This window comes from Petaurus breviceps, unplaced genomic scaffold, assembly GCF_028583685.1.
Source record: "Petaurus breviceps papuanus isolate PSGF00001 unplaced genomic scaffold, PetGlider_PUasm1.0 126, whole genome shotgun sequence".
NCBI lineage: Eukaryota > Metazoa > Chordata > Mammalia > Diprotodontia > Petauridae > Petaurus > Petaurus breviceps.
This window is the reverse complement of record NW_027185655.1, coordinates 69,717,413-69,738,444: the sequence shown is the minus strand read 5'-3', so window position 1 is coordinate 69,738,444 and position 21,032 is coordinate 69,717,413. Positions and strand designations below refer to the sequence as shown.

The 21,032-nt window shown below is 38.6% G+C and overlaps 2 long non-coding RNA genes across 3 annotated transcripts in view; one reads left to right on the top strand and one right to left on the bottom strand.

The window, feature by feature from the left end:
- The window catches only part of LOC138167868 (uncharacterized), a 108,505-nt gene that overhangs the window by 44,927 nt on the left and 42,546 nt on the right, over nucleotides 1-21,032 (top strand). The window lies entirely within an intron of this gene.
- LOC138167873 (uncharacterized) overlaps nucleotides 1-21,032 on the bottom strand; it is a 53,854-nt gene that overhangs the window by 9,014 nt on the left and 23,808 nt on the right. The window contains exons 2-5 of one of the 2 annotated variants that reach the window (XR_011169980.1): nucleotides 17,083-17,285; nucleotides 14,817-14,924; nucleotides 10,230-10,366; nucleotides 3,574-3,772 (exon numbers count right to left, since the gene is read on the bottom strand). This is a non-coding gene — a long non-coding RNA (uncharacterized lncRNA). The remainder of the gene's footprint in view (nucleotides 1-3,573; nucleotides 3,773-10,229; nucleotides 10,367-14,816; nucleotides 14,925-17,082; nucleotides 17,286-21,032) is intronic. The other variant, XR_011169981.1, reaches the window with a different exon arrangement.

Below are 21,032 nucleotides of genomic sequence, written 5' to 3'. Positions count from 1 at the left end.
TCTTATAACTAGAGGGCAAAGTAGAAATCCAAAGAATCTACTGGTCACTTCCTGAAAGAAACACCAAAATGAAAGCTCCTAAGAATATTATAATCAAAACCTAGAACTCCTAGGTTAAGAAGAAAATACTGTAAGCAGCCAGAAAGAAAGAATTTCAGTATTGTGGAGTCATAGAATCATACAAGATTTAGCAACTATTCCTCACAGAAACAGAGGACTTGTAAAAGACAATGGAGGTAGGAGTACAACCAAGAGTAATCTACTTAGCAAAACTCAGTATAATCCTACAGGGTAGAAAATAGATATTTAATGAAATAGAGGACTTTGGAGTATTCCAGATGAAAAGATGGAAGGTAAATAGAAAATCTTACAACCAGGGTGTGGCTAGGTGGCATAGTTCATGGAGCACTGGCCTTGCAGTTAGGAGGACATGAGTTTCAAATCAGACACTTAACACTTACTAGCCACGTGACCTTGGGCAAGTCACTTAACCCCAATTGCCCTGCCCTTCCCACTCCAAAAAAAAATATTACATCCAAACAAAAGATTCAAGAGTAGCATAAAAAGAAACATGAGTCAAAAGTCATAGTGTACTAAACAAAGTTAAACCTTTTACATCATTATATGGGAAGATGATAATGTAACCCCTTAGAACTTTATTGTCAACAGGTGCCTTAGAGGGAATTTATTAAGTCTGAGGACCTAGATATGATTCTCTTATGCTGGGATTACTTTTTTTAAAAATGGAAAAGTGAGAAGGAGGGATGCACTGGGAAAGGGAGAAAGGAGAGGAAGAAAGAGGGAACTGATCTGAAGTAAATGGGACGTACAAAGAAGAGTTTATGCAATGTAAGGGAGAATTGGAGTGGGGGAGTAAGCAACACTTGAACCTCACTTTAATCTGAACTAGTTCAAGAAGGGAAGAATACATATACTCACAGTTAGGCATAGAAAGCAATCTTACTCAGCAGGAAGGCAGGAGGGAAAGGGGTTAAGAGAAAGGGAGTATTAGAAAAAGGGTAGTTTAAGGGACAAAGTGGTCAGAAGCAAAACAGACTCTTAATGGGACAGGGTAACCTTGAGAAAGATAAATATAAGAGAACAGAATGGAGGAAAATACACAGCAACCATAACTGGGAATGGGAAAGGTAATGGGATGAACTCACCTATAAAATAGAAGAGAATAGCAGAATGGATTAGAAACCAGAATCCAAAAAAAATAGGCTTAATTAAAAGAGATAAACAGGAAAACCACATTTTGCTAAAACATAGCAACAAAGAATTCATTTCAATACTCAACATATATACACCAAAAATTTAGCATCCAATTTCTTGAAGGAAAAGTTAAATGAGTTACAAGAGGACATAGTAAAACTATAATAGTGGGAGATAAATCTAACCATTAAGTAAACAAGAAAGAAGTTATAGAGATAAGTATAATTTTAGAAATCTTAGATATTACTAGACCTCTGGAGAATATTGAATGGGAAGAGAAAGAGTATACCTATTTCTCTGCTATATGTATGGCACTTTCACAAAAACTGACCATATTCTAGGGCATAAAAACTTAATAAACAAATGCAGAAAAGCAAAAATATTAAATGCATCTTTCCTAATCATGTTGCAATAAATATAACGTTCAACAAAGGGCTTCTGAAACATAGATTAAAAATTAATTGGAAATTAAATAACCTCATCCTAAAGAATAAGTAGGTCAAAGAACAAGTCATAGAAACAACCAATAATTTCCTTAAAGATAATGACAAAAATGAGATAACAACAAAACAAAATTTGTGAGATGCATTCAAAGCAGTATTTAGGGAAAAATTTATATCACTAGATGCTTACATTAATAATAAAAAAAGAACAAATCAACAAACTGGGCATGCACCTATGAAAAAACCTGGAAAAAGAACATTTAAAATTCCCACAACAAAATTGAAATACTGAAAAATCAAAAGAGAGATTAACAAAAAGAACTAACAAATAGAACTGGGAGCTGATTTTATTTTTTAAAAAGTCTATAAAATAGATAAACTACTGGATAATTTGATTGAAATAAAAAGAAAGAAGAAAATCAAATTACCAGTTTCAAAGTTCTGGAAAAGAAGGAATTAACAACCATTAAGGATAAAATAGGAGCAATTATTAGGAGATATTTTGCCCAACTATAGGACAATAAAAGTGGCAATATAAATGAAATGGATGAATATTTATAAAAATATAAATTGCACAGATAACAGAATAGGAAATAGAATGCTAAGCCATAAATGAGTTCCCTAAGAAACCTTAATAGCAGATAGATTTATAAGTAAATTCTATTAAACACTTAAAGAAAAAATAATTCTAATACTACATAAACTGTTTGAAAAGATAGGTTAAAAGTCCTACCATATTTCTTCTATGATATAAATAGAGTATTGATACCTAAATCAGGGAGAGCAAAAACAGAGAAAGAAAACTATAGACCAATTTCCCTGATGAATATTGATGCAAAAATGATCAGAACACCAAATCACTAGTATAAAAAATGAAAAGGGTGAATATGCCACTAAAGAAGATGAAATTAAAGCAATTATTAGGAGTGATTTTGCCCAATTATATTCTAATAAATTTAACAACTTGAGTGAAATGGAAGAATTCTTACAAAACTATAAATTGCCCAGATTAACAGAAAAGGAAATAGAATATCTAAATAAATTTATTTTAGAAAAAATAAATTGAGTATGTCATAAAGGAGCTTCCTAAGAAAAAAATCATAAGGACCAGATGGATTTACAAGTGAATTCTACCACACATTTAAAATCAACTAATTTCAGTATTAAATAAATTATTTGGAACAATTGGCAAAGGAGTCCTGTCAAACTCCGTTTATAAAACAAATATGGTGCTGATACTTAAACTAGGAATAACAAAAACAGAGAAAGAAAATTACAGATAAATTTCACTAATGAATATTGATGCAAAAATCCTAAATAAAATACTAGCTAGGGGACTACAGCAATATATCACAATGCTTACACATTGTTACCAAAGAAGATCTTCACCAGGAATGTAGGACTGGTTCAATATAGGGAAAAGTATTAATATAATTGATTACATCAATAACAGAAGCATCAAAATCACATTATTATTTCAATAGATATATAAAAGGCTTTTGTCAAAATACAACACTCATTCCTTAAAAAAAAACAAACTAGAAAACATAGGTATAAATGGGGTTTTCCTTAAAATGATAAAAAGCATTTACCTAAAGCCACCAGCAAGCATTATCTGTAACAGGGATAAGCTAGAAGCTTTCCCATTTAGATCAGGAGTGAAACAAGGATGCCCTTTATCACCAGTATTCCTTAATATTATACTAGAAAGGCTAACAATAACAACAAGAGAAGAAAAAGAAATAGAAGAAATCAGAATGGGCTATGAGGAAATGAAACTATCTCTTTTTGCAGATACTACAATTGTATTCTTGGAAAATCCTCGAGATTCAACTAAAAATTGTTTCAACTCAGAACTTAAAATGTAACAAAAATAAATAAAATAAATATAAGATTAAAAAAAACAGATAACTACCTGTAAACGACTTAGTAACTGATCAGCACAATTCCAAAGGACTCATGATGAAAATTACTATCCACCTTCAGATAGAAAACTGATGGAGTGCAGATTGAAGCATATTTTTTTTCCTTTTTCTTGATTTCCCCCATAACATAGATACTATGGAAATTTGTTTATCTTGATTTCCACTTGCAATGGGCTTAGTATTTCTTGCCTTCTCGATGGATGGTGGAGGAGATAAGTCAAGAGAGAGAATTTGAAATAGAAAATAAAATAAAATTGAATTAAGAAAATTATCATTGAAGAAAAAATGCACTTTCACTTTTTCATATAGTATTTAGAGTTGAAAAGCAATTGTTCTACTTTCATCTATGATGAGAATAAAATACCATTGGAATGCTTGAAAAATATGTTACATTTTGCACCCTTTTTTGGTCCTATTTCCAGTTCCATTTATAAGTGCTCTTGGGATGATAAGCCTTAGTGGGTTCTCATGATAAAGTTTTTCCTGATTTATTTTCCCATCATCTTCTTCCACTTTAGAAAGTGAAACTTTTTTGGGGCAGCTAGGTGGCTCAGTGAATAGAGCACCAGCCCTGAAGTCAGGAGGACCTGAGTTCAAATCTGACCTCAGACACTTAATAAAAAAAAAAAACTAGCCATGTGACCTTGGGCAAGTCACTTAACCCCAACTGCCCTCCAAAAAGCAAAAAATAAAAATAAAGAATTCACATACTTTTGGGGCGGCTAGGTGGTGCAGTGATTAGAGCACTGGCCCTGGAGTCAGAAGGACCTGAGTTAAAATCCGGCCTCAGACACTTAAAACAAAAACTAGCCATGTGATCTTGGGCAAGTCACTTAACCCCAACTGCCCTACAAAAGGCAAAAAAAAAGAAAGAAAGTGAAACTTGGGGGGGGGGTGGGCAGAGTCAAGATGGCAGATTAGAAACAGTACTTCCTTGCAGCTCCAGCCCCCACCTCCCCCAATTCATGTAAAAAATGACTCTAAGGGGTGGCTAGGTAGCACAGTGAGTAAAGCACCGGCTGGGAGTCAGGAGAACCTGAGTTTGGTTCCAGACTCAGATACTTAATACCCACACAAAAAAATTAGCCGTGTAAGCTTGGGCAAGTTACTTAACTCCAAAAGACTCTAGATAAACTTTGGAGCTACAGAACCCACAAAATGATACAGAGAAGCTAACCTCCTGCTGAGGACAGCCCAACAGGCTGGCAGTAAGTGTCCAGGACAGTGCTCTGGGAGCTGACCCCAATTTTGCTTCAGCTGGAGGTCTTAGACCCAGGGCAGCCTGACCAGCCTCTGGCTGGAAGGACTTCAGATCACCAGTAGCTGTGGTGGTTTCCAGAATTATCAACCCATAGATGCCAAGGACAAAGTGAGAGGTCAGTGCAGCGTGGACTTTGGGACCTGGGAATTCAGAGTGATCTGGCCTTTGCCCCTGGGGCAAAAAGTGGCTGAGGCACCAAAACAGCCACCACGTGGAAGCTTCAGCTCCTGGTCTGAAGATTGTAGGAGGACCAAGTGACCAGACTGAGGGGTAATCACTCTTTCTTTAACCTGCTTGGATATGGATTGCAGTCTAGGGTGGAGGTCCTGGGGTGCATGACCAGCTTGCCAGAGAGTGTGGAGGCTTCAGAGAGGGCACCCAACCAATACCTTCGGCAGCTGCGAAAGCCCCAGCATTTGGGATAAAGCTCCCATTTCTGGTAGCAGAGTTCTACTGTGGCAAAAAGCCCCGAAGTCAAGTAATTGAGTGGCAACATGACCAGGCAAAGGAAGCGAAGAAAACAGAGCAACCCAACTTTACACTCCTAATTTTGGGGACAAAAAGGATCAAAGCATGGAACAGGAGGAAGACAGCAAAGTCAGAACTCTTGCACCAAAAGCTTCCAAGAAAAATACAAGCTGGTTACAGGTCATAGAGGAGCTTAAAAAGGATTTTGAAAATCAAATAAGAGAAGTGGAGGAAAAATTGGGAAGAGAAATGAGAACAATGCAAGAAAATTATGAAATGAGAGTCAACAACCTAACTGAAGAAAATAACACCTTAAAAAATAGACTAACTCAGATGGCAAAAAGAGGTTGAAAGAGTCCACCAATCACCTCCTGATAAAGATCCCAAAAAGAAAACTCCTAGGAATATTATAGCCAGGTTCTGGAGTTCCCAGATCAAGGAGAATATATTATAACCAGCCAAGAAGAAACAATTTCAATATTGTGGAAAAACAATCAGGATAACTCAAGACCTGACAGCTTCTACATTTAGGGATTGAAGGGCAACCCAAGTTGCAATTACCTTTAGTCTTGTTGCTGAGGTTTTTCATGAATATTCTAAAACCATGATTCTTTGCAGCCCTTTTCTCCTCTTCTGCCACTCTACCATAATCAGAAGGAAGAGGGGGACCCATGTAGGATTGAAAGACATTTTTATTTGTCTCTATTTTCTGGATCACCATGCCAGAAAAAAAAAAAAAACTAGTAGGATCATAGATTTAGAGCAGGTCATCTAATCAAAAAACCTTCCTTTACAGATGAGGAAACTGGGAAGCCAGGTGGTTCAGTGGATAGAGTGCCAGGCCTGAAATCAGGAAGATTCGTCTTCCTGAAGTCAAACCTGGCCTCAGACCAGAGGCCATGTGACCCTGGGCAAGTCACTTACCCCTGTTTGCCTCAGTTCTTCATCTGTAAAATGAACTGGAGAAGGAAATGGCTAACTACTCCAGTATCTCTGCCAAGAAAACCCCAAATGGGGCCATGAAGAATTGAAGGCAAATGAACAACCACAAAACTGAGCCTCAGAGAAGTAAACTAAGTAGCCTTTAGTCACACATCCAGTTAGTAGCAATGGAAGGATGTGAAAACTATGTCTTCCAGACTCTCAGTTCCTCACTTTAACCATTATTTCATTTAGTGGCCATCCTTCTGGGATGAACTTCTTTCTTATCTAGGCTGGACTTAAGATGGCAGACACCTCTTGATAGAACTTGCTAGAGTTTGTAATCTACTTGCAGAGCTTTCAAAAGACCAGGGCTCACCTCTACATACAGTAAAGCTTCAGAGTAGGACTTTTGTGGAGACAGCTGTAAATGATCAAAGTACATATCTCTGGGTAATTCAGGGGGCCTCCAATATGGAAGCCCTAAACATACTTATTTTATGGCTACATCTTTATATGCCTGACAGCTCTGTCCCTACTTTCCCCTTCTCCAGCCTGGGTTACACCCTTTTGGGGGTTTTATTGAATATAATTGGCAAAGCAACTTTTCTTCTCCCTCTCTCTTTTTTCTCTAGTGATCTCATCCATTCCCATGGCTTCAATTATCACTTCAATGTAAATGACTCCCAAATCTGTAACTGAAGACCTAACCTCTCATCTGGGCTCCAGTCCCAAATTTCTAACTGCCTGCTTGGCTATTTTCTACTTGGGGATTGCCCCTATACCTCAAATGTTAAATGTCTCAACCTGAACTAATTATTTATAATCCTAAAACTTTCTCTTTTCTCTCTCTTTATTTCAGTTGATGACACTCCTAGCTTTCCTCCCTTAGCTTGCCTTAAAATCTCATGGTAAATTGAATACCTTTGTCTCTTCCCTTCCATTCATGCCCCCAAAGTCCTTTAAATTCTACTTTCCAATGTATTTTGAAACCATTCTTCTCCTTCCACTCCCAATTGTACCAACTATTTCAGGTCCTCAGTATCTAGACCAGAGGGGTCAAACTCACTGCCAAAATTGCTGTAGGAGACCTAGAGTGGCTCCAATCAGAATAAAGTATAATTGGGAAATGTTTAACAAAATAAATGAAAGTACAATAAAACATATGTGATGTTAATTTGTGATTTTCTAAATCAATATATGACCCACAGGGGTCTTGCCACTAACCTAGATTATTTTCTCCCTCCTCTCCAATCTAACTTAAACATCATTAACTAGGTAATTTTCTTCATATACACATAATTCAGGTCATATCACTTTTCTTTTTGAAAGCTTTCAATGACTCCCCATTACTTATCAAACATATCTGATATTTTCAACCTGACATTCAAGAATCTCTACAATCTAGCTCCCACCCACTTTTCAAGTCTTGTTTTACTCATGCTCTCCATATAGCCTATATTCTAACCAACCTAGATCTTTACCTTCCCCTATTCTCATTTTGCTCTCTTCCTTCCTCCCCTCCATTCCCTTTCTCTTTATTCAGTCTATCTTCTGTGTCTGTACTGAATCAGAGAACCTGGATTCAAATCTTAGCTCTATTGTGTGGTCTTGAGAAAGTTACTTATCTTCTCTGCATCTCAAATATTTATCTGTAAAATGAAGAGATTGAATTTAATTCTCCTCCAGCTCCAAATCCTAAGATTCTTCACTTTTTTCTTCTGTATTTCCCCATCCTCACATCTGCTTTCCCATTGAATTTTCATTTCTTTTTAAAACCTTACTCAAATGCTGTCTTTTCCATGAAAGTTTTTTCCTTGAATTTTGAAGCTAGTAATCTTTTCCCTCTTGGAATAGTAAAAATAACATTTGAACCACTCCTTTGAACTTATACTCTAATTTGTACAGTAGATTTTTTTGCATGTGTCTAATCTCCCTTACTGTACAGTAAGGTCAGGCCTGTGTTTTCCTTCTACCTCTCACAGATCTAACCCAGTTGAATTGAGTTGAACTGAAGTGCAGATGGCTTCATATTTATATTGCTACTAGCTCTCTTTCAAAGTGTGATGACATTTCAATTGGTTTTGAATGTTTTTGCCCTTAATGTATTTTCCACATTTGGGCAGGATGTGTCTATCAGCAAACAGGCAGGTTTCTGAATCCATATTCAGACCACTCAGTTCCAAGAGTAGTCAAAAAGGGTCCTCTTCCTTGTGATATTTTGCTTGTGGTGGTCATCCTGGGTCACATGACCATGAAGTCACACACCCTCCATATGTCAGTATGTAGCACCATCAGGCTTCAGGAATTTTTCAGACTTTTGGTTCTAAACCCAGAGATTATGTAATTCATACATTTCATATTGCAGCAAAGATACTGTCAGCATTAATATAAGCAGGAGCAGCATGAATAAAGCACTGTCATCATTATTACCATCATTTACTAAAAATGTTGAACGGTTTCTGTGGGTGTGCCCTGTCATTTCAATTAAAATCCAATCATTCTATTGGCCACAAAACCAACTCCATTCTATTAGTATCCCAGTGACTGCTCAGAGTTATTTTTATTGAATTCATCTTAATTGGGTGATGATTTACAATGGTAGCACCAATAAAGAGCCAGATTTTGATATCCAGATTGGTAACTCTTTTCCAGATCTCAAATTTGGCTCCAGTCAGGTTAGTGAAGAAAGGGTAACAAGTACACTGATGCAATTATTGCAATTAAAGGGTCATAGATTTAGAGCTAGACCCTTATCAATTGCATAGTCAAACCTATTCATTTTACAGAGGAGAAAACAGACATATAGAAGGGAGTTGATTTGGTCAAGGTCACACAGGCAGTAAGGAAAGCTAGACTTTAAACACATTTCTTTCTGTGCTCTTGCTACTTTGCCTTTGTAGGCTCTTTTGTGCTCATTCCTTTTCTTAGAGCACTGGTACTAAAATGGATTTTTTTAAAACTTTATGAAAAAAATGGGGAGGGGTAGAAATAGAAATGCAATTCTCCCCCTTTCATAAGATGTTGCTTCTTAAATACTAGAGGTATTAAATACCAGAGGCTGTTTCCTTATCACAGACTTGCACAATGCACATCTCTTCAATAATAGTGAACAAAGCCTGGGATAGGAGTCAGATGTGGGTTTGAATCTCCACCCAAACATTCACTAGTTGTGTGACTCCAGTCACGAAAATTAGTTAACATTCCAGCTCTTCTATTTACTTCTTGTGTGGCCCTTGTCAAGCTATTTAAAAACCCATCAAGATCTCATTTTTCTCATCGGTAAAATGAGGGGATTGGACTAGTTGCCTTCTGAATTCTTTTCTAGCTTTAAGTCTGTGGTTTTATGATCCTCTCAGAGTTTCAGTGGCCCAGAATGTTAGGACTGGGAGAGAGATTACAGATCTTGTAGGTGAACTTGTTCATTTTAAAGATGAGGAAATTAAAACTAGCACACAACTAGTAACTTTGAAAAGGTAGGGCTGGAACCTTTTCCAATTCCAAGGGAGGTTTTCTTTCCTCTACACCAAGTGTTTTCAGAGATACAGATGAATATGTACATATCAATCACCAGATAAAAGATACTCATTGCAGAATTTAACTTTTCTTAACTTCCTTCCTCCTTGCACCCTTCCCTACTCAAAACCCACCAAGACATTCAGACCATCCCACTACATAAATGATATCCTTTCCACCTGACTTCATAAGGCATGTAGGACAGATTTTCACCTGCTGATGAATTTTAAAGTCCTAGTGTTGAAGGGGGGAAAAACCCCACTAGCACCTCTTAGTTTATAAAGGGTGAACAGAATTGGGGAGTTCCTCCCAAGTGTGTTCATCCTCCATCGTCTACTTTTGTAATAATAATAAAAAACAAACAAACTTCACTTGACACTGTAGCAATCTCAAGTTCAAGAGATGAGAGCTGGCTGAGAGTTGGCGCCACCTGGCTTTTAAAAGGAGAAGAGCAAGAAAAATGACAGTGATGCACCCTACCTTCTGTCGGCGTTGCTCACCATCTGGGGCTGAAGCGCATAGCAACTAACTGCAACCAGCGGAGTTAGGGGGTGAGGGGAGAGGGAAGAAGACATCAGCTCGACATCTGCAGGACCCCGGCAGTGTACAAAAGAAGCCTGAAAAGGAAAGGCGTTACCTTCCCAACAGAAAAGGTTGAGATTCAAGGATGGGGGAAGTAGAGCTCTAGACATTTCCTTTGCTAGGCACGGATTCCAAATCGAAGATATTTTCAACAGACGCAAAAGTATTTATTCAGCTTCGTGTGCAAACGAAATATTAGCAAAGATGCACCATGAGAAGATGTTACTTGATAAGCTTTTGTAATTGGGAGCATTCAAAAAATTTGTTGGCATTTTTTCTTTCTACATCATCTTTATTTTCAAATATGGATGTGGATTAACAACTTAACTCACGCTGGGGGACCTGGGGTGAGATTGGATATAGGGAATACTTTAAAGTTTAATCTGAATTATGTTTTCTATCACATTCTTAAGTCTAAGCAAAAATAACTCAAGCCCTGACTTGTAGAGTTTGCTGACTTCTGAGTTGTAAATGCTCTCTGAAAAAATTTGAACAGTGGTTCTCAGAGCTGGGTCAGGGTGTTCTTGCACACCCCCAAATATATCCCTCTTCAACCCCTATCCAGAGAGTCATTTCTTCTGACAAAGAATAAAATAGAAAAGGTTGGGGTGAGGAGGGAAAAACAGTTTGGTAAAGCTAACCAACATATCAAAAGGGACTTACAATCTATGCAGTGTTCCACATCTGCAGTTTTCCCACTTTAAGGAAGGAGTCATTTTCTCATCTGTTCTTAAGGTCAGTTTTGGATATTACAACTTTGCAGCCTTCCGTTTTAGGTGATGGGGGTAGTGGCGGGTTTAGTTGTTGCTATTCTTTCCATTTACATTTCTGTAGTTATTCTATGTATTGCTTTCCTGGTTTTACTTACATCACTTTTCCCTGTTTCCCCATATTCCTCTGTATACTTATTCACTGTTTCTTGTAGAGCAATAATATTACATGTTATCCATTTGTCACAATTTTTTTTAACCACAACCACACCAATGGCCATCTACTTTGTTTCATCGAAAGTATTTTATTGTTACTGTAGGCAAACCTTTATATATGGTGTTATGGACAAATATAACAGAGACAACAGGCAGAACGAGCTGTTCTCTAGTGATACAAAATCTAAAGGATGCCTATATACAGGAAAGGGCAGGGGAAGGGCGATTTGGAGTACTAGGCAGAGTAGAACCTTAAGTGTTATTAAGGTAAAGCTGATTTAATCACTTCCAAGCTGTTTCCTTTGAAAAATGTAGATCAAAATTCAAAGTTGCTTGTGAGAAGAAAACAAATGCCTACTGTGTGCACATCTCTATGGGTGTACATTGTCACCTCTAGTTACTGTGTGTGTAACTCCCTACTAAACTATAAACTTCATGTTTCAAGGGTAGAGTTTTAGCTTAACCTTTTTTATCTTCCTTAGCACCAAGTTAAACTTTGAATCTCCTTCAGCCTTGAACACAGTAGGTGCTAATTATTTGTTTATTGAATTGTCCTGAGAGAGCTAAAGCTCTCTAAAATTATTATTGGTATTGGTAAGAGTGCTAACAGTCATTTCTACCAGCACAACTATCACCAACCAATTTATCCTATATATATTTGTTTGCATGTTGTTTCTCCCATTAGACTTTGAGTTTGTTGAGTATAAGGACTGTTTTTACCTTTCTTTGTACCCCCAACACTTAGCACAGAGCCTGGGATATAGAAGTTACACTCAACTTGACAAGCCACAGAATATAGGTCATGTGTTTACTTTTGTATCCGTGTGTGTAAATATCAACAAATCCTGTAGTTTCAAAGCAGAAATACCAAACCAGATGCCATTATTACCCCCTGCTCTAATATCTGGAACACCAACCAGGTAGGGACAGTTTAACTGTTAGGGTTGGATGAGGGATGCTTTGGAAATTAGGGTTTTTTTCCTAATTAACAAACAATACAAAATGAAAAATCCTGTTTCAGATTGTAAGAGGAGCTAAAGAAACATTGTGAGATGCATCTGTAAAGTTACATGACTGCTCCCAGAGTGTAGAGGTATTGCATGTTTATGTAAGCCCAGGAACAAACACCACAAAAGAATGTGCGGTACAGTGAATAGAGTCTTGAACTTTGAATCAGGAATAACTAAGTTCAATTTCTAGCCTCAGATACTTACCAGCCATGCCTCTGGAACTCTGGGCAAAGCACTTAACCTCTGTGAGGCTGGATTTTGTTTTCATATATAAAATGGGGATTATAATAATACCTACACCCACAGAGCTGAGGTGAGGGTTAGTGAGATCAAGTACTGTGCAAATCTAACAAGTGGTTTAACTGCCTACTGTGTGCCAGGATTACAAAACAAACTGAATGATCCAATTTTTGCTTTTGAGGAGTTTATATTACATGGGCAGGGATGAGGGTGAGAAGGAGATGCATACACCTTAAAGCTTTATATAAATATGAGCTATTATTTCACTTTCAGTCAATTCTGGCTCAAAACTGCAGAAACAGTCACAAAAGTAAGAAAATTATAAGATTTTGGAGCTAGAAATTACCTTAGAGATCAATTAGTCTATCTCCTTCACATTATAGATGAGGAAACTGAGGCTCAGAGCAGAAAAGTTACTTGAAAATCTAATGTCACACAGGTATGAAGTTAGCAGAAACAAGATTCAAACCCAGGACCTCTGATATTAAATCCAGTAGTCTTTCCTTTATACCCTTCTGCCTAAATACCTACATACTATATGCACCCATTCTCCTCTCCCACCTTGAGAAGTCACCTCTTTTAAACCCTAGAAGGTCTTGAAGCTGGTTTGGCTGTGCTGGGAAATTCCATTCTCCATCAAGAGTAACAGAGTCTTCCAGCACACCAAGAATCTGAGGAATGGCAGGCCCAGGAGATCACTATCTAGTAGATTCAAAACTGAATGAAATGCTGAAAAAGTCTATTTCCTTGCAGAAGAGCTGCTTCTTCCTCTCCCCAAATGAATAATACCCTTTCAAAACCAGTGGTAGATATGAAATGTCTTGAAATCCCTTTCCTGGAGGCAGCTAGGTGGCGTAGAGCACAGTCTCGGAGTCAGGAGGACCTGAGTTCAAATCCGACCTCAAACACTTAACACAAAAACTAGACTTGTGACCTTGGGCAAATCACTTAACCCCTATTGCCCTACCTTCCCCCTTCCAAAAAGAAAAAAAAAACCCTTTCCTGGAATCTACCAGTACTTGAGGATGGCATCTGGGTGTGGAGTCTACAGTGTCAGTGGAAAGAAATTATCATGGCTTCCTTTCCAATATGGCAGATCTTTCTCTTTATCAGCACCTGTTTCCTAAGCATAGATAAAAACTTCTGATTGGGGTGGCTAGGTGTCTCAGTGAATAGAACAGTGGTTCTGAAGTCAGGAGGACCTGACTTCAAATCTGACCTCAGACACTTAACACAAAACTAGCTGTGTGACCTTGGGCAAGTCACTTAGCCCCAATTGCCCTCCAAAAAGCAAAAAAAACAGACAAACAAAAAATGCTTTCTGATTATTATTATTATTATAACACTATTCATTTTAATTAAGCTGTAAGGTAACCTGGTTTAGCATACAGAGTACTGAATCAGGTTAACCTGGATTGGAATCTATCTTGGACATATTCTAGCTGTGTACCTATAGGTAAATCACTTCCCTTTTCTGGACCTTGGTTTCCTCATCTGCAAATTGAAGCTAAATTATTAACCTTCAGTATTATAATAGTAGTATAGTATAGATACTGCCCACCTCACAAGACTACTGTAAGGCTTGAATAAGATAATGAATGCAAACCTAGCTATAAACCTTAAAGCTATAGAAATTTTGGTTTTGGTAACAAAGTATTTTTCCCATAAGGTCAACACTGCAAATATCACTAGCCCTATTTTTGCAAGGTAAAGAAAAGGAGATTCAGAGAGCAGTCACATAGTTGGGAAGTGTACTATCCTGGATTGGAACCTAGCTTGCCTGACCTGATCATGGTACTCTTTTAAGTACTCTATTAAACAAAATAATTTCCCAGATAACAATAATAAAATAGTAGATTTAGAACTGGAAGGGCTTTACAAGTCATTGATCCCAACCTCCTCATCTTACAAATGATGAAACTGAGGTACAGAGTAATTACATGACTTGCCCAGACATAGCTGGTAAGTGTTTGAGGTGGGATTTGAACACAGATTTCCCTAATTCCAAGTTCAGTTCCCTACTGACTACACCAGATTGCTTTATAATTCTCTGCCCTTCTCCCAGCAATGTCCAGGCTTAATTAAGGGTGTGAATGTGTGTGTGTGAGAAAGAGACAAAGAGACAGAGACAGAGAGCCTTTCATCAGTATAATTTTTGTGTTTTGTGGGGAGTCAGCCTAGCGTAATGGATAGAGCTGGCTTCAGAATCAGGAAGATTCAAGTTCTGCCTTGATACTGGGCAAATAAATCACTTAACATCTCCATGCTTCAACCAACTCTCAAAGACTATAAATGTGTAGAACACTTACCTATTTGCATTGGCAAAGGGAGTTTCTTCTCCAAGATCTCTACACTGCTGTAGCAGCAAGCACCCCAGCATCCCCAGGGTGGGCTGCCAATACAGGTTCTTGGATCTGCTTTGATAAAGGAAAGCAACTCAAAATGGGTTAACAAGCTTACTTTAATCAGTCAAATATGTACCGTTTACCTAGTTCAGGAGAAAAAGGTCAGCACCCCGAACTTCAGAACATACAGACAGAATTATCAGACAGAGAAACAGATCAAATAGACAGATTTCCGAACTGTCCAACAATTACATCCATACCAAACCAACATCTGGGTTTTTCAAAGCTGGGGGACTCTCAACAACCAACGGCTTCCCAGAGTCTCATATGATCAAATTACAGAACACTTCTCAAAGTGAGCCCCAAAACAAAGCCTCAAATCAGGGTTTATATAGCCTTCTCCTGGCTCAGAGAATGTAACAACCTTCTGGACCCACTGGCCAATCAAAAAGTATCTACTGAAAAACAAGCCTCCCATCCCAGGCTCCAGGTGCACTTTAGCCTAGGGGCAGGGAAGATCTTTAAATTTGCATTTCCATTACAACTGCTGAAGTCACAGGAACTGACCAAAAGAAGTAGTTTAGTATAACTCTCTGTGCTTGAGTCTCATCCATTCCCCTCCATCCCTATATTCCAATCTACCTACTTACCTACCAGAATGTCAGAAAGCTTAACTAAGTCCATGTGTGAAGTGCTTCCTTCCATGGGGCTCAGAATTACTATATTAGAAAGAACCTCTTTTTCTCCTTATAATGAAAACTATTAAAAATATAGAAACCCTTAAAATTTGCCTTTCCCTGACCTCAAATTTTTTTTCACCTTTAAATTTTCTTCGATAATATCCTGAGATCATTTATTTCACACCCTCCCCACCACCAACAGAAGCAGTGAAAGGGATGCATTAAAGGGACAGAGCCAGGAAATGATCTTTTCTCTAACTCATCCATTAAGACCTCATTGAGACCCATGTATGTCTGCAAGAGTGAGAACCCTGGATTCTAGTAAAGTCTAATCTCACTTCTGCTTTAGCTGTGTGACCTTGAGCAAACTATTTCCCCTCTTTGGGACTCAGTTGCCACCTCCGCAAAAGATTTAATTCTAATAAATTTCGATTCTTTCAAAGAAACGATTTGCTATCCAGATTCCCTAGGACTAAGCTTTGGATCAATTTTTCCGCCTTATGTTCTCTCCTCCTTTATCAGGTAAAGGTGCACAACAATAACATCCATTTCCATAGTACTTAAAGGTTTAAAAAGTTCCGGCCTCTAGGGGACCAAGGGAGAGTTATTATTCCTATTTATTGTTAAGGAAATTGAAAAGCTAAAAGATTCGTCCATTATACCGACAAGTGACCGAGAAGCTTCGGTGATCCTGGGCCGACTCGAAATCTAGAGCTTTTTCCACCCCACCAGAATAATTAAACAACTGTCCACATCATCTGCGTTCAGAAGAAAATCCAACTATGGAAGAAAAAGACAGACTTCGGTCCTGAATATCCTAAATGCACAGCCTCTACTAACAGAAGCCATTGCTTCGTTGCCCAGAGAGCTGACTTGCCCTTGGCTGCTGCGGCTCACATTTGGCAGCCGAACTTCTTGCAGATTAGGCAAAAGACGCCTCTGTAGGAAGTCTCTGAGCCTGAATACACCGTTTCAGCCCCTAATTGCCTTGCTTAGCCTGACTACAAATTGCCTCCCCCCACCGTGTAACTGGAGCCTGGGGGCTACCACCCACTTTTGGAGAAAAAAAGAGAGAGAGGAGGAGCATCAGAAGAAAGAAAAGAAAAGACAAGGAAAGGAGAAAAGTCCTGAGAAACACGTTTTGGCAGGCAAGGACTTTCAAGACGACCATGTGTTCTCCATATTGTGAAGTCCTTGCCCTTTGATGTTTTTTTTTTCTTCTGAATGTAAAGACATTATTCTTTTTCAAACCAAGCGTAAGTATTATAGACATTAAAACAATGAGGCCCGGACGAGGCTGACTCAGTGTTTAACTCGCCCTTCCCCAAAGTACTTGCTTGCAGGCTATCTCTCCTATGTGGGCACATAGGCAGGGCAGCCAGAGAAGCTGGGATACTTTCTCCCTAGCTAGCCTTGGATTTGTTTGGAAACCTTTAGTGGGCACCAAGCTAGGTAAGAAGTGTTTTCTCAGAGAAATAGAGGTAAAGTCCCCGGGTATTTCCTCCTCCAGCTGGACAAGATGTCTGGTTGGTGCTGAGCATTCTTCTTACCTGGAGGGATTCCCCAACATGCTTTCCGGCTTCCCAGGGGTCAAAGTTGGGGGAGAAACTTCTTAAAATAAGGACCTACAATCCCAGGAACTTTCTGAGTTCTCGGAAGCGCCAGTGGGGTGAGATCGTACCTCTGATCACAAACTACCTTAATTTCTAATGAAGAGGTTCTTCCGTGAGTATTGGCTTCTTGCCTGAAGGACCTGAAAAGGAAAAAAAAAGTATGTTTCTGTTTATGATGAAACAAATTATGAATCACAACTGGAGATCTTTGTGAATTTACACTCGGATCATTGAGGAATTTGTTCAAATATTCTTTGTTTCTGTCATACACACACACCACTACCATGTATACTTTTCTTTTCTTTTTCTTTTTTTTTTTCTATTTTCTCTTCCTAGTAAGTGATAAAAAGCAGTGGAAGGCTCACGGGTCTAGTCATTTAATCAGGGCTCAGAAATCTAGACCCTTCACTTCTCAATTATTCAGACTGGAAGGAGAAGATCGACAAGGTGTGGACAGGAATTCTTTTTCAGAAGTACAGAGCATTGGTTTCTACTCTCCTGTAGGCTCCCTACCCATTTCACCTTTAAGATTGGGGACAGGAAAGGTTCTGGAGTCTTTGAGAAAGGGAAAAAAGATCTGTTCTATTGCACTCTGGATCTGAACTGCTTTCTAGAGGCCAGCACTACCTAATCTATGTTTATTAGTAATACTGCTACTACCGAAGATGACAAAAATCAGGTGGTATCTGTAAAGCTCTTTGTACCTAACTATAGAGTGTCATATAAATGTCAGCTATTCATAGCAACTCATTTATATGGTGATTATGTTACTAATGTTGTGAGGTGGGGAACTGTGATTTCTTCTTTGTGGGTGAATTCCCAGTGTGGAAGACTTGAAGCATGTAGGTAGAAGGACTGCTCCTTTCAGGAATTTGTGCTGGAGGATTTTGAGTTTAAGTGACTGTCCCAGAGCCATACAGCCAGTATATGTCAGTCAGAACTTTATCAAGGTCTTCCTGATTCCATGGCTGACCCTCTATCCACTTTAAACACACTGTCACTCTACATAATAATAATAGCTAGTATTTATATAGGGCTTTGAAGTTTACAAAGCACTTTACGAATATCTAATTTTATTCTCACAGCCTCAAAAATTTATCCTTACTGCTTCCAGCCCTTTGAGATGAAGAAAACTAAGACAGACAGAGACTAAGTGATTTGGTCAGTCACACTGTAAGCAGGCAAGATCTTCCTGATTTTTGGTGAAAAGCTCTATCCATTTTGCCACCTAACTGACTCATTATTAGTATATTATCATTAGTAATAAAAAATGATAATGCTCTCAAGGGGGTTTGTAACTATAAAGTAGTATACACATGCAGCTACTTTCATTGTCATTAATAAGAACGTCCAAGTAAGAGTACCCTGCTGAGAAATCCCTTTCCCTTGTTTTGCTGAGCAGAAAGCTCTTATCACTACATGTATTTGGTATTTGGCGCTGGCTGACTTGAGTCACCATTGTAGGACCTCTACTCATTTTTACTGCTCCCCCAACCTTTGTTTTGCAAAATCTGCAACTGCCAATGGTTAGATAGAGAGGGTTGTTTCAACTTTGTAGTTTGCTCATTGGGGAGAACTTTAGATGCTTGCCAACTAGAGGGTAATATAGACAGAACTTGAACTCAGGACGTAATATAATTTACTCAAGGAGCTCTTGGGAGGATAAGAGAGAGTCCCTGTTCTCTGCATGGGGAGAGAAACCCACCACTAGGAAAGAATGTTCTGGGGACTGGGACATTTAGAGTAAGTTTAGCAAGTCTAGAGTAAATTTAGAATAAGCTTACCTCTAACCTAGTTCTTGGCTCTCAGAAGTTTGGGACAGCAGTATTTGTAGGGTGGTGTTTGCCAGAACAACCACCAGAATATAATTAGGAGCTGGGAGCACCTATTCCCAATGTCAATTTCTCCTTGCCCTCTGCTTTGGTTTGCACTACCTTCTTCCCTCCCCACCCCATCCCCATTCATCGAATTGAGTTGGTAAATAGCCAGCCAGTAGAAAAGATGATTTAGTAGGGGAAAAGATGTCAAAACTTTATGAAGACATTTTCCTTCAAATCATCATCAAAGAAAAAGGCTTGGTTTTAGAGTCAAGAAGACCTGCTTCTGAAACATAATAGCTTTATGACCTTGGGTAAGTCTCAAACTCTCAGTGCCTCTTAGAGAACTTTCTAATGCTACAAATTCCAGAGGAGTTGCCCAGCTACTTTGGTGGAGGGAGTTTCCATTCAAGGGCGTTCCTTACACAGATGAAACCACTGTTCTAGACAACCAAATTACATTTGAATAACCCATGGTTCTCAGAACAGTCACTCAGTCCACAATTAATTATTGGAGCACTCAGTGGAGCACCCAATTTCCTATCTGCATGAGCTTATAAAGGATAGAGATTCTTTTCTGTCCTTGAAGAAGATTAAGTTGGTTTTATTTAACAGGGAAAAAGATTGAGTAACACTGGAGAAGGCCGAGGGGAACATGACTTACTGAAATTCCTTATACTACATTTGTCCTGGAATGAATCAAAGGCACCAGTGGAAGACTCTATTAATACTGCAACTATAGAGCTGAGTTTCTTCCTTTCTTTGACCCTTCCCCAACCCAAGTTCCCATTCCCGGAGGAGAATTGGCGCCCATAATGTATTAAAACACATACCCACAGAACCCAGATTCAGGTATGGAGACCACATGGTCTTGCAGATAGAGTGAAGAAAAATAATCTCCAAGTGAAACCAGGCCTGGAGATGGAGGGGGCTAAAAGAGCTAGAGGAAAGGAAACAAACCCAGAGGCAACAACCTCTCAGTCTACTTCTGAAGTCCTAGAAACAGCCATTCAGAATGGAATTCAACTAATTCTGGATGGCTATTAGGTGGTTCCTTAGCCTCCACCAGGGAGGATATATATGCCTTTGTTGTTTTACATTCTGAGAGATCCTCTTGCTATTTCACATATCAGTACCATAGAGATCTTTTACTTTCCTCACTGTGGACATGCATTCAAACTCAGATTGTACTCCTGACATCTAGAATTTAGTAGATGATTTTAAAGGACGACTATGAATTAAAATAGCTCTGGGGTTGAGAATCTCTGGGTTTGGGCTGGTTCTCAGAAGACAGCTAGATTAATGAACACTTCCTAACGCAACACACTCAATCACCCACTTCTGCACCTTTGAACAGGTTGTTCTCTCCGCCTGAGAATGTATTTCCTCTTTAGCTCTTCCTTTTATAAACCTTAGTTTCCTTTAAAGCTCAGTCGAAGCAGCGCTTCCATGAGATCCCCTCAGCTGCTAGTGTCTCCTATTACCTTATAAGGTAATTAAAAAATTATTTACGTAGACGTTATCTCTTCCCGCTGTGTGCTCCACCCCCCCCCATGCCCCCAATTGTAAGCTCCTTGAGGGCAGGGACTGCTTAATTTTTTGTGTGTAGTGATATATATATATATATATATATATATATATATATATATATATACACACATATATGTGTATATATATAGAGAGAGTGTACTTAATAAATGAATGTTTGACTGATGAATTGACTGATTCCTAAGCCCCCATGCAAGACATTACCTTCTTTGTAGGACCTGATTGTGCTCCACAGGTATAGAATTTAGGAAACTAGTCACCTGCATGTAAAAGAGATATCCCAGAAGGACTTTAGTAGAGCATGTTTACTTATATTTTGCAAAATTTATGGGTTTTTTTTGTCTAAAACAAATGATACTCTAGTGATTACTAGCTAGGGAAAGAATCCACTAATTCCTAGTGGAAACTAAAATCATCTACTAATTAGGGAGTGGACCAGGCAGTCTGAATTCGAAGATGCCTTGACTATATCTGGATTCTCTTCCTTCCTTCCTTCCTTCCTTCCTTCCTTCCTTCCTTCCT